Genomic DNA, 15149 nt, shown 5'->3' with positions numbered 1-15149 from the left:
TTTTCAATTGGTGAGAGATCTGGAGAATGTGCTGGCCAGGGGAGCAGTCGAACATTTTTTGTATCCAGAAAGGCCCGTACAGGAGCTGCAACATGCGGTCGTGCATTATCCTGTTGAAATGTAGGGTTTCGCAGGGATCGAATGAAGGGTAGAGCCACGGGTTGTAACACATCTGAAATGTAACGTCCACTTTTCAAAGTGCCGTCAATGCGAACAAGAGGTGACCGAGACGTGTAACCAATGGCACCCCATACCATGACGCCGGGTGATACGCCAATGTGGTGATGACGAATACACGCTTCCAATGTGCGTTCACCGCGATGTCGCCAAACACGGATGCGACCATCATGCTGCTGTTAACAGAACATGGATTCATCCGAAGAAATGACGTTTTGCCATACGTGCACCCAGGTTCGTCGTTGAGTACACCATCACAGGCGCTCCTATCTGTGATGCAGCGTCAAGGGTAACTGCAGCCATCGTCTCCTAGCTGATAGTCCATGCTGCTGCAAGCGTCGTCGAACTGTTCGTGCAGATGGTTGTTGTCTTGCAAACGTCCCTATCTGTTGACTCAGGGATAGAGACGTTGCTGCACGATCCGTTTCAGCCATGCGGATAAGATGCCTGTCATATCGACTGCTAGTGATACAAGGCCATTGGGATCCAGTTTTTTTTCTTTATTGTTATTTTCAAACCTGTTTACAGGCAGGCCAGCAGCAGCATGCTACGCCGCTCTTCGGCCGCAGAGAAACATACAAGATATAAATGATGACAGTGTGAGATAAATAAATACGGTGGACAAGTAAATGGAGACAAACACTTTTTAAAATACATGGAGCCGTTCATGGGCGTAGAGTCCAAGATAAAAAATGTTCAGACACTTGGACACAGACATAGACGAAAATTGTCACACGTGAACGTAGGTGCACAAAACAAATAACACTGAACCACTTAAGCACAAAACGACGGCACACACAGAAACATGAGGCGTCGATCTCCGGCGCGCGAATGTTCAATAACCATGGGAACCTGCCAAGTGAGGAGGACGGAGGGTGGGAGAGGGAGAGGGGAGAGCAGATGCCATGGGCAGGGGAGAGAGTGGAGGGGAGGAAATGGGGGGAAGCCCGGGGGAAGGGGGGTGGATGATGGGGACGGGTGAAAAGGAAAGAGAAGGGAGGGAGGGTGCCTAGAGGAGAGGACATAGGAAGTGGGGGCGGGGAGGATCAAAGTTGATAGGAGGGGTAGATGGAGGGGGAGGAGGACATCATCAGGGAGGGGAAGCTGGTGGAAGTCACTTGGGAGAGGGTAAGGAGGGTGGAGAGATGGAGACTGGGTGGGACGTGGGAATACAGGCGTGGCAGCAGGCGGGGGTGGGAGAGGATGGGCGAGACAAGCGGGTGAGGAGGGTCGAGTTTGCGGGAGGTGTACAGGTTCCGTATCCTTTCAAGGAAAAGGAAGAGGTGGGGAACGGAATGAGATCGTACAGGATCCGCGTGGGGAAGGGAGATGGATGCGATAGGCGAGGCGGAGAGCATGGCGTTCAAGGATTTGAAGGGATTTATAATAGGTAGGGGGGGTGAAGATCTTAGCCGGATGGGTGTAACAAAGGATAGGGTGGAGGAGGGATTTATAGGTGTGGAGGATGGTGGAGAGGTCCAGACCCCACGTACGGCCCGAAAGGAGCTTGAGGAGATGGAGTCGGGAGCGTGCCTTGGCTTGGATTGTCCGGAGATGGGGGGTCCAGGAGAGGCGACGGTCGAGGGTGGCGCCAAGGTACTTGAGGGTGGGGGTGAGGGCGATAGGACGGCCATAGACAGTGAGAAAGAAATCAAGGAGGCAGAAGGAAGGGGTGGTTTTGCCTACAATGATCGCCTGGGTTTTGGAGGGATTGACCTTGAGCAACCATTGGTTGCACCAAGTGGTGAACCGGTCAAGATGGGATTGGAGAAGGTGTTAGGAGCTCTGCAGGGTGGGGGCAAGGGCAAGGAAGGCTGTGTCATCGGCAAACTGGAGAAGGTGGATGGGGGGTGACGGCGGCGACATGTCCGCCGTATACAAAAGGTACAGAAGAGGGGAGAGGACGGAGCCTTGAGGCACACCGGCGGAGGGGAAAAAAGGTGTAGGAATCCATGTTATGGGTGGTGACGTAGGAAGGACGGTGGAAGAGAAGGGAGCCGATCAGACGGACGTAGTTAATGGGAAGGGTGAAGGTTCGGAGCTTGAAGAGGAGATTGGATTGCCATACACGGTCATAAGCTCGTTCGAGGTCGAGGGAGAGGAAGATAGCGCAGCGACAGGAATTAAGCTGGTCAGAAATGAGATGAGTGAGGTGAAGGAGAAGGTCGTCAGAAGAGAAGGATGGCCAAAAGCCACACTGGGTAATGGGAAGGAGGCGGTGCTGGCGGAGATGCTGGTGGATGCATCGGGTGAGGATAGAGGAACGACTATGGATGTTGAGGTCGACGGCGATCACGTAGGAGGAGAAAGTATGGTCAATGTGGGAGAGGAAGTCGAAGGGAATAGGGACGTTAAGGCGGACATAGATGGTGGCGCAGGTGATGGTAAGGCCGGGGAAGAAGAGACTAAGGATCAGGTGTTCGGTGGGGTTGGGAAGGAGAGGTTAGAGCCAAACTGGGATCTGGCGGTGGTGACCAATGGCAACTCTACCACGTGCAATCAGGAGGGGATTATCGGAGCGGTGAAGGATGTAGCGCGATGTTTGGACGGTGTGGTGGGGTTGGAGGAAGGTTTCATTGAGGAGGAAGGCATCCACACAGTGGGTGGCAAGGGTGTGCAGGAAGAGGTTCTTGTTGGTGGGAAGGGAGCGGATATTGTTGAAAAGGATACGGTGCTGTCGCTCCATGACAGGGATTTAGACGAGGGTGTCAAGACGGGAGAAGGTGAAATGGGCCTGGTTGTTGGAGTAGGTGGCGTACATTTTTAGTTGGAAAACGGAACGGGTGGTGAGGGATATCTGTTGGAAGGTGTGGGGGCGCTGAAAAGGATGAACATTCTAAAGGACGATGGTGAGGAATCTGATGATGTCCTCAGCAGTAGGGGATGGGTGAAGGGAATTGCCGGGAGGGGTGGGGCCGTCCAAAGGGCAGACAGGAACGGTGAGCTCAGGAATTGGTAGGAGGGGGTCGGGCCTTACATTTCTAGGAGTAAGTCGGATGAGGGAGGTTACAGGTATTACAGAAGGGAGGGGGGACTGGAGATTGGGGCACTTCAGTAAAAAGTGGGCTTGCCTATAGTGCAGGCAGGTGGGGGCCTCGCGGCACTCAGATGTCGAGTGTGCATTATACCGCAAGCACCTCTGGCAGCGGAGGGATTGAGAAGGGGATCGGGAAGGGTCAACTTGGTAGTGTTGGTGAAAGAGAAGGGCACCCTCCTTCAGGAGATGGTCGATGGAGGGGGCGTATTCGGAGAAGACCCGCATCAGGCAGGTGGGGCCGGCTGAGTTATGGATGCGGCGAACTGCACGCACCTCCAGATGGGGATGCGCCTTGACCTCCGAAAACACCTCCTCCTCCGTGATCACCAGACTAAGCCGAGTGATCATGGCGGTGAAGGTCGGCGGGCGATGTGGGGGTTGGGGTTGGCGGGAGGGAGGCGGGGAAGGGGCAGGGGTGAGGGAGGCATGATAGCCAAAGCAGGTGACAGGGATGCGGAAAAGGAGATCTGTGTGGAGGGTAGGGCTGGGGGAGGAGATGAGAACCGAATCATGGCGAGGAGGGAGATGGGGGCACCAGGAAAATTCTGGCGAAGGAAGAGGGTGAGGTTTGGGGCTTCAAGAAGGGAGGGATCAGGACGGGAGAGGAGGTAGCCGTAGGAGGAGGGGGTGGAGGAGGAGGAGGAGGGGGCAGGGACAGGTGGGTTGACATCCATGGCATCATGGGCTGGGGAAGTGGGACGAGGCAAAGCCTTTTTGGGAGTAGAGAAGGCAGGGGTGCCAATGGGGCACTTGACGGCGGCGGAGGAGGTGTGGGGGATGAGATTGACTGGAATGTGGTGGTGAGTGGCAGGTCCCGGTGCTGGAGTTGGCGCCGGAGACGGTGTGGGCGATGGCGAAGGCGACGGTGAAGACGATGATGATGATGAAGGCGCAGGGGAGAGTTGAGCATGGGCCGTAGCCCGCCGGGCGACCACACTGGCAGGGGCCGCAGAAACGGAAGGTGAAGGGGGAGGGAGTGGAGGGAAGGGATCAGAAGAGGTGCGGGAGGGAGGAGCCAGGGATGGGGTGACAAAGAGTGAGGGAGATGGGAGAGTGAGGAGTGGGGCGATGGACTGAGGGGGGAGTGATGTGGTACACCACGTGATAGTGGTGGCGGCGGCGGAGGCGGGTGTGTATATGATGGCATTCGTGGTGGCAGTAGTGGTGATGGTGGGGGTCGACATTATGAGAAGGGGAAAAACACAGGACAGGACAAAGAAGCAAACGAGGGACAGACAAGGCGACGAGAAACACAGAGAAAAGGGACAGAGAAACTATGAAGGAGACTGGGGCCGAAGCCCCATTCTGCTGCTGCTGGCGGGAGAGGCGACCTGGCTGGTCGGCCGGTGGGGACGCTGCTGCTGCTGCTGCTGCTGCTGCTGGACGCTGGCTGGCTGCTGGACGCCGGCTGGCTGCTGGACGCTGGCTGCCTGCTGGACGCTGGCTGGCTGCTGGACGCCGGCTGGGACCGCTGCTGGACGCCAGCTGGGACCGCTGTGGGACACTGGCTGGGACCGCTGCTGGACGCCGGCTGGGACCGCTGTGGGATGCTGGCTGGGACCACTGCTGGACGCTGGCTGCTGGCAGGAACCGCTGCTGGACGATGGCTGCTGGCAGGAACCGCTGCTGGACGCTGGCTGCTGGCTGCTGGCAGGAAACGCTGCTGGACGCTGGCTGCTGGCAGGAACCGATGCTGGACGCTGGCTGCTGGCTGCTGGGAGGAACCGCTGCAGGCCGCTGGCTGGGACCACTCCAGGGTGGCTGGTACCTGCAATACCCTGCAATACACCTAACACTTCGATTAGGTCCGAAAGGCCAATCGAAGGGCGGTATCCTTCCGGATTACCGCCGGAGATGTTGGGATCGAGCACGGCGTTCCGTATTACCCTCCTGAACCCACCGATTCCATATTCTGCTAACAGTCATTGGATCTCGACCAACGCGAGTAGTAATGTCGCGATACGATAAACCGCAATCACGATAGGCTACAATCCGACCTTTATCAAAGTGGGAAACGTGATGGTACGCATTTCTCCTACTTACACGAGGCATCACAACAACGTTTCACCAGGCAACGCCGGTCAACTGCTGTTTGTGTATGAGAAATCGGTTGGAAACTTTCGTCAAGTCAGCCCGTTGTAGGTGTCGCCACCGGCGCCAACATTGTGTGAATGCTCTGAAAAGCTAATAATTTGCATATCACAGCATCATCTTCCTGTCGGTTAAATTTCGCGTCTGTAACACGTCATGTTCGTAGTGTAGCAATTTTAATGGCCAGTAGGGTACCTGCCCTCACGTTCCCATACAGTCCAACATCGTGCCTCAGTCACATCCCAATGCCCCAGAAATATGGATATTACATGATTCGACATGCCGGCCAAATGAAGACCCACAATGAGACTCCTTAAAGCTATGTCACGTGTTGATAACGTTGTCTCATACGAGTACGTGGTACCTCACAGCCCTCACTCAGCATCCGACGCTGTTTATGCACTTCGTATATCCTATCAGGTCTGGTATTAACACTAAACATGACCGTCACTAATGCACTCTGGTGGCAGTTCTACCTGTCACAGAGAGTTGCAACTCTCATTCTCTACATACCGGCCGCTATCGTACGTGGACGAAGTTACATTGCCATCTGACCATGTTTTCTGGGTGTTACTTTTTTTTTTTTTTTTGACAGGCAGTGTATGTGGAGTGACTGTGATCTGTATTAACAAATTTTCCCGTTCGTTAAGGAATATTTGCTGAGCGGTTTGATACAGTGGGTAGTGGTACGTTATGTAAAAGTTCAGGCTCATCATTTATATACCGGCCGCTAGCGTATGTGGACGAAGTTACATTGCCATCTGACCCCGTTTTCTGGGTGTTCCTTTTTTTGTCAGGCAGTGTATATAGAGTGACTGTGATCTCTATTAAAAAATTTCCCCGTTCGTTAAGGAATATTTACTGAGCGGTTTGATTCAGTGCGTAATGGAAAAATTTTAGGCTGCTGTGTTGAGATGTAATGACTATGGAGCAGTGGTTAATACATTTTGACATAAGGAATGTCAGTTTACTGACCACCATCTTTTGACAACCGTGTAATCATACTTATACGCAACTGTAACAAAAAATACATAAAATGAGTTACAGTGGTAACTGAACAATATATAAATTTGTTATACCACTGCTCAACATGTATTTTTTTTTCAGCAGTGTGACAACAGTTTACTAAGGCTCTGGTAATTGCCACATTTACGACCGACTAAGTAATGTGGTGACCGTTTACAATCATAAGATACACACTAAGTGTACAGTATCCACACGTCACATTACAAATTTGTTGTTTTCATAGCACTGATGGCTGATAGGCAGTTCTACCACTACATGAGCTGTTAGAGTTGCTACCAGATTAGGTTCTGAGACACCTAATATAGAGCAGATGGAGAGATAAAATACTCAAATGAACATTATGAAGTTTTGAGGTTGTTGGACAACTTCGTGCTGGGTTATTGCATAGATATAAGCCAATCCTAAAGATGTCTTGCTAAAAAAAGTTGTGAGTTGTACTTTTCTATGACTCTGGAAACAATAAAACACTGTAAACAATTCTGAGTGCTACCTGAGAAATGCTCAGTTTCTCGCACCGTACACTTCAGAAGTAATGTGAGAACCTTTTGACTATTTACGTCTTTAGATAATTTACTGGTGAATAAATACTTAAAGGCGCTTATGTGCAGGTAGGTGGGGTATGTAACTAGGCTAAATGGTAGTATATCGACCAAGGAAGCGGATGTTTCCAAAAGTTATTGCCTCACGTCGCTCTGGACCATAGAAAAAATTAATGATTGCAATGATGCATTGGTCTTTTGAGTAATTGGAATGTTCGGTCTTTTTTTTTCTAATCCTACGAAGTTTTGATAATCCAAGAAGTTGATTTTCCGAGCACCAAGAAGTCGAATCGGGTCCGCATTGTGTTCCGACAAACATTTTGTAGCGAGAAGTATCGCATCATCAAATTGATCTGTAACTACGCAATCTGACAATCACGACAGCAATAGTTACTACTACCGATTATCAGGAAACTATGGAGTGCGTTTGATTGTGACTTTCTCGGATCTACAACTGTACATTCTTCAGGCACTATATCAGGCGCTTTTTCGATAACACTTTCGTAAAGCAACGTGTTATCGCAGTTTAGGAATTTCCTTTGGGTAACGCAGGCAGCCACAGCACAGTTTTGGAGTTCCTAAATCTCGTACTTGGCTGGTACGAACATCCTTTGTTTTTGATAGTGATTGTCATTAGAGGGTTTCAATGAAAGAGCTTACTTTCGGATCGCCGAACACGGAGAACCATAAGACTGTATTTCGTCGTTCTACCCGCCGTATCTGGCCACAACAGCTTGGATGGAGACCAAGGATGTCTGCTCGTGTTACAATGAGAAACGGGAACCTCTCTTAGATTATCGAGTTTCCTTAAATTACAGATGTTTGAAAACATACTGTACGCGACTGGTACAGATAGAGTCGCGATTCTGTATCAGTTCAGTTACATTTCTTTCTTAAATTAAAGTGGGCGGACGGCTGGGTGGTGGCCGAAAGGTTCTGACGCAAGGAAGTAGATTTCTATGACTATTCGTGGTCGCTGTCATGTACTGGTGGGGGTGATACCCAGAGCCTGCTGGACTCATTCTGAATTTGCGGTTGCCAGGAGTTAATCCCTGACGCGCGACCGCAAGATGCCTTCGTCCCCAAGTGCCCACTTGTGATGCAGCGAGCAACTATTCAGCATGGATGTCCACAAAATTCCTGCCTTTCCGTTCCCATAAAACGTGAGAAATTTAGCTCAATCTCAACAGTATTTCTGTTTGTCCAACCTTGTGTATTGCCGCCTCTTCTAGACACTGTTTATTCTTCGTCAACCGATAGCAAAGGACCGTTCAAACTGGGTAAAAATCTTAAATTCTTTATGCTTATTTATACGCAATACTAAGGAAACGTATGCAGTGTTTCCCTATATTTTCATGCTTCGAGGCACTTTCTCGTTCTTAATATTGGCTACAAGACTGCTGCCGCACCTCCAAAGAGAGTGGTGGCTGAGTAGGGAGAACTTCGTAATCTTATCATTCGTTTTTACTGGGAGACGTTACATGCCGACTATCTTTCGCTTCCTGGCTGTCGTCCCATATTGACTTTGTAGTTTGAAAATGTAAGTGTCACATTCTGCTATAGTATGAGGTGTTTGTTTCACATCTCAGAGGCCGTACTCTGATCAGCGGTGCTACTTGGATGCGAAGTTCATTGGGTTATTTCTGTTGTTTATTTGAAAATGTGAGTTGCGGCTATGAGGGACTCTTATTTGTTGTTTCAGCCTTCCTAACGAGGTCAATCAAAGTCTCACATTATTAGATTCATTTTTTTCACGTTAATTTTAATTGTGTTTGTTTCCTAACAAAACTGGTGTAAAATTTAATGTGATTTTTAAATCTGAATATAACTTTAGTAATTTGTGAAATCAACTTCAGTTTATGAACCTTGCTTCCTACAACTTCGCTCAGAATTAGCCGACTCATATTTACTAGATATGATCAGGAGTACAGTAAGGTGTTGTACCAGGGTGATGGTATTTTAATTGTGCGCAGTGGCTAAATTACTAACGTAATCTTGCATACCATGCAAAGCTGTTTCTTGTGGTGACGAGTGGGTAGTGTTCGCAGGCTTTCATACCATATCTCAAACTGTTACTAATGCAGATTAATTTAGAGACTCTTTGTTATACGAGGGCGTGCTGAAAAGTAAAGCCTCCGAACTTTTTATTTTGTTCTCAAAACCGGTTGAGGTATTACATGTCATGTGTATTACTCCCAACATTCCCGCTTCTCTGAAGCAAGTTACAGCCTTCTGCCGCTAGAGGGCACCGAGTTATTGCGTGTAACGTAATTTTGTCGGTGCGTGGGGGATCCTCAGAAAACAAAGCACGAATTCGAAGCGTTCGTCCACACATCGAGCATGTCTCCTTCGGCATGACAAGCCAGACCACACACAAGCGCTGCGACATGTGCAACTATTTGATGTCCTGGGCTCACTGTCATCGATAATCCTCCACACTGTTCCGACTTGGCCCTATCGGATTTTCATCCGTTTCGAAAACTTGAAGAACACTTTCAAGGACTTCAATAGTGATGAAGCGGAGAATGCACAGGTGAGTTTGTGGCTCCTTCAACGAAGTCAGACATTCTACAGTGACGGTATCAACAAACAGGTCTCTCGTTTGGAGAAACTTGTTGCCAGGGGGTGACTACGTTGAGAAGTAAATACGTAGACATGAAGAATACAGATGTACAATGTTAATAAAGTTTGTTTTATTCAAAAAGCTTTTAGGGTTTCCACATAAAAGTTTGGAGGCATTACTTTGCGCAACGCCCTCGTACTTCATGGGCGTTGTCTACATTTAAGATGTGCACATTATTTGGTGACCACGAACGCTTAACGCACGCGTAGTCATAAAGAACACACAGAACATGGTCTGCAGCCCCAAAGAGAGAGAATTAGAGTTTCAAGTCCTGTCACCATCCAGGTCATTAAGGATAGAGCACTAGTTAAGTTAGGTAAGGAGATTGGAAGGAATCAGATGTGATTTTATTGAAGGACTATCATGGCATTTCGATGAAGCAGTGTAGACTAACCATGAACAATCAGAATACGAATAGAATATCTTAACCACTGAGCCCCATAGCTGGGTTGCAAGAGGTTACTCCTTTGGTCCATCTTCCCACACCCGTCTGTATATCTTGCCTAACCAGGTCCATTTTCTTTTGATCTTTTTCCAAGGTCTGAGCGAATATAAAGGCACATGTGCTTTAGAAATGGCTATACATACATACTCACCTTGTAAGGAGAGGGTTTTCTTCTCATTGACGGTTAATGTCAAAATTTTTCGTTGAGAAGTCTTCATGAAGACTACATAATCAGTGCGAACATAGAATCTGAATCCTTAAATAAGCCTTTTATCATACCAAAATGAAATGAAGACTATGAGAATCACTGGTAAGTGATGCTGCCCCTGAGAAGGAATTGCACACGATCAAATAAAGTATTTCGTTCCTCTTTAGTGTGCGGTTGCCTTACGGAATAGGTACTATCATCGTTATAGAATACTAGATACCACTCACGCCTCATAAAAGATTCCAGCTACTTTCATTGGGTGTTTCAAGACCTATGAATGATATTTAGAACACAAAATTGCTTACTGCCGACTGCTCCACGATTTTGACGGATTGGCTGAGTTACTTCTTTTGGATACAGTATGGGAATCGACGTTTTCTGATGAGGAGGTCGACGTGAAGAAATAACATTGTGACAAACAGCGAAACACCAAACGTGTGGTCAAAGGCATTTATCTAGCACTAGAGCCTTACGCGGAGTGGGCAAAATACAACTTGCCCGAAACTATTTCATGCACTTTGACATACGTAATCCAACTTACATTATCCTTACCCAGACAAATGATGAAAACTGGACTGCTTATTTTAAACTGCATGAAATACACTATCTGGTCAAAAATATACCGACACTCCTATGTAATACGGAAATGACCACTATACACTATGTGATCAAAAGTATCCGGACACCTGGCTGAAAATGAAAGTGGCGCCTTCCATCGGTAATGCTCCAGCATTCAATATGGTGTTGGCCCACCCTTAGCCTTGATGACAGCTTCCACTATTGCAGGCATGCATTCAGTCACGTGCTGGAAGGTTCCTCGGAGAATGGCAACCCATTCTTCACGGAGGGCTGCACTGAGGAGAGGTATCGAAGTCGGCGTTCCAATACATCCCAAAGTTGTTCTATAGGGTTCAGGTCAAGACTCTGTGGAGACCAGTTCATTACAGGCATGTTATTGTTGTGTAACCACTCCGCCACAGGCCGTGAATTATGAACAGTTGCTCGATCAAGCTGAAAGATGAAATCGCCATCCCCGAATTGCTGTTTAACAGTGGGAAGCAAGAAGGTGCTTTAAACATCAGTGTAGTCATGTGCTGTGATAGTGCCACGCAAAACAACAAGGGGTAAAAACCCCTCCATGAAAAACACGACAATACCATAACAGCACTGCCTCTGAATTTTACTGTTGTTACTACACACTCAGGTAGATGACGTTCACCGGGCGTTCGCCATACCCACACCCTGCCATCGGATCGCCACATTGTGTACCGTGATTCGTCACTCCACACAAAGTTTTTCCACTGTTGAATCGTCCAATGTTTACGCTCCTTACACCAAGTGAGGCATCGCTTGGCATTTACCGACGTGATGTGTGGTTATGAGCAGCCGCTCAACCATAAAATCCAAGTTTTCTCACCTCCCGCCTAACTGTCATAGTACTTGCAGTGGATCTTGATGCAGTTTGGAATTCCTGTGTGATGGTCTGGATAGATGTCTGCCTATTACACGTTGTGACCCTCTTCAACTGTCGGCGGTCTCTGTCAGACGTGGCTAGACTGTACACTTTTGTGCTGTACGTGTCTCTTCACGTTTCCACTTCACTATCAAACAGTGGACCTAGGGGTGTTTAGGAGTGTAGAAACTTCGAATACAGACTTGTGACACAAGTGACACCCAACCACCTGACCACGACCGAAGTCCGTGAGTTCTGCATAGGGCCCCATTCTGCTCCCTCAAGATGTGTAATGACGACTGAGGTCGCTGATATGGAGTACCTGGCAGTAGGTGCCAGCGCAATTCACCTAATATGAAAAACGTATGTTTTGATCACATGGTGTATGTCACGTGAGGCAGACTCACCGCTATAAAACGATGGGAGGAGTATCGTGTTGTCAGTAGCGAAACAGTTACAGCAGAATTGGTCGGTTAGGAGAGCTCAGGAATTTGGAATGTACATTAGTCATTAGATGTCACACAGCTTACAGAGCCATCATGGACATTACAGTCCTTCTAAAGCTTATCATAGTCATTAGATGTCACACAGCTTACAGAGCCATCATGGACATTACAGTCCTTCTAAAGCTTATCAAGTCTACTTCTGATGATGTGACTATGAAGTGGAAACGCGAAAGAAATAGTTGTGTACATAGTTCCACGTAGTCAACACGTACACAACTTTCCCAATAGAGCGCGCTCGCTAAGCACAACAGCGCAGGCGCAGCGCTCGTCCGTCTCTGCACTACGAGATGGCGCTGCCTTAGAGACGGACCAAATTCTGCTTCCGCCGATCCGCGTATTAATATGTAACGCAGCCAATGATATTGCTGCTAATGTAAAACCTTTTGTCCTCGCGGATCACACTCGCGCAGTGATAGATGAACGCGTGATGTATTATAACGAGTGTACAGACCTCCAATCAGTCAGTCTGCATTTATCTGCACCAGTCTGTACCAGTCTGCTTTAGTCTGTACCAGTCTATAGTCAAATTTCATTCTGCGCCTAATAAGATTACCGTATTCCTGTACATAGCCATGAAGAGAAATGTATAGACACGTTGTCAAGTATCAGAGATATGTGAGAATAAGATTAACGTACCAAGACCAAAGGAACTTCAGATTGTCAATTGTAAACAGCATCCAGAATCAAGTTACGTAATGAAACTTCCTGGCAGATTAAAACTGTGTGCCCGACCGAGACTCGAACTCGGGATCTTTGCCTTTCGCGGGCAAGTGCTCTACCACCTGAGCTACCAAAGCACGACTCACGCCCGGTACTCACAGCTTTACTTCTGCCAGTACCTCGTCTCCTACCTTCCAAACTTTACAGAAGCTCTCCTGCGAACCTTTGTAATGAACGAATTTTAGAGAAAGGCTGGTTAATATTGCACTGATAGCTAAACAAACTTTGCTGATATATTTTTCATTCTGCTTCTGTACAAAACTTTATTTGAGATGATCAAAAAATAGCCAAGATAATGTGTATAGAGTGATTTTTCTAAATCGTGATAAACACCCCTGAGAGGATAAGGAGCAAAAAAGGTCATATGAATATATGGCCAGAGATGCGATCCAAGAGAGCTACACCTACTGGAAGGCTAAGATAAAAGACTTTTAGCAATGACCGTGGTATCAGCACCAGGCAGATGGCCCTTCAGCAGGGGTATTCTAGATAACATTCTCCACGACAACTGCCACTATCTGTATCACAACGCGTGCAGGCTTTATTTCCTATGGACTTGCCTCCACGGCGATAGCTTTGTCTCTGTTTCTTCGTACAGGCCGCCACTGTGCTGGAATTTTATCATCCTTCTTATTCACAGATGAGGCTATGTTAAAACAGGTGTGGTACCGACAACCTTCGACACCCACTTATGGACTACAGCGAATCCGCGTGGTACGGTGGCAGCGGACCATCAGCACCAGTTCAGCTTCAGTGTGTGGCGGTACTTATTGGCGACCGCGACGTAGGACCAGTCATCCTTTTAGAACTTTTCATTGGCGAGGAATATCTGCACTTCCTGAGGGCGACCCTGCCTCCACTGCTGGAAGGCGTACCTTCGGTTGTACGATGGGTAGTGTGGTTACTACATTAAGGTGTTCCAGCGCACTGCCCTCTTAAGTGTGTAGCTAAAACACTATACCGACAGAACAATCCTGATTACCTGCCGTTTTCTCATGTGTACTTTGAATGACTGAAAATTTCACTCTCAAAGATCTTTCATCCTCACCTTCCTACCTCACTACTTCCTTCGAAACGCATTTCCAGCCTTATGTCCATCCTTACAGGGACCATTCCCGCGGTTTGTCCCCATTTTTCAAAATCACCCTGTATACACGGAGCTTCAGAAACTTCATATTTAACGTCTACAGGTGATAGATAACACCCTGAGAAACAACTTCTGTAAGGGACAAAATGTTTACTGACGCTCCTCAGCGACGCTAGGTGTCTTTTTACTGAATCTGACGACCATGGAGCGTCGAGATTTCACAGAACTAGCTGGGTCTACTAACCACATGCGTTACATCTACGTAATGCATACACCAGCAAAATTGATAGAGTGATTTTCGACAAGAAAACCTTAAGAATGAGACGCTTTAAGCAGAGTAAGATGTTTTATAAGATCGGCTTGCCCACTTTTTAAAGGGGGAAGGTGACTGGATTGTAGGCAACACACACTTCATACGAATGCCGCAGTGTGCCTCCGCCCTTCCGCCTTCAGAGGCATAACTAATTATGACAGAGGTGTAGCATCGCCGAGAAGCGTCAGCGAACATTTTAACTCTAACAAAAGCTGTTCCCCGTGACGTGATCTCTCACCTCTAGAAATTTGATGCAAAGATTTTGAAACACCTCATATGTAAATCCTTTTTCAAAATTTGTTGCTACTTTTCCCTAATCTTCGCTGCATACCTTAAGAGCTATGACCGCTTGCTCATCTTCAATACAGTGGAAAAATCTCTTCTGTTGAAAGGTCTTTGCTTTCCATATTTTGGGAGGAGCCAGTACAGCCCAAAACAAAAGGTTGTCTAGTGAAGAACTAAACTGCATATCTTAAGACAAATGAATGAATATGTTTCTTTAGTCCGCAGCTCGTGCTCGTGCGGTAGCGTTCTTGCTTCCCGCGTCCGGGTTCCCGGATTCGATTCCCGAGGGGACGGGGGGGGGGGGGGGGGGGGGCCGGGGGGGGGGGGGAGTGATCAGGGATTTTCTCTGCCTCGTGATGACTGGGTGTTGTGTGATGTTCTTACGTTAGTTAGGTTTAAATAGTTCTAAGTTCTAGGGGACTGATGACCATAGATGTTAAGTCCCATAGTCCTCAGAGCCATATTTTTCTTTATACTGTGACACAAATCTCTTCTACTGCGAACTCTTTGCTTTCCATATTTTGAGAAGTGGTAGTATGGACTAAAACAAGGAAAAAATCCAGTAAACATCGGCCTTAAAAATGCTACTTTAAGATGTTTATGCTGAGGAAGTGTTTAAGAATACCGAATAGCAAAGGT

This window comes from Schistocerca gregaria, chromosome X (assembly GCF_023897955.1).
Source record: "Schistocerca gregaria isolate iqSchGreg1 chromosome X, iqSchGreg1.2, whole genome shotgun sequence".
Lineage (NCBI taxonomy): Eukaryota > Metazoa > Arthropoda > Insecta > Orthoptera > Acrididae > Schistocerca > Schistocerca gregaria.
Note: the sequence above shows the minus strand (reverse complement) of the source record.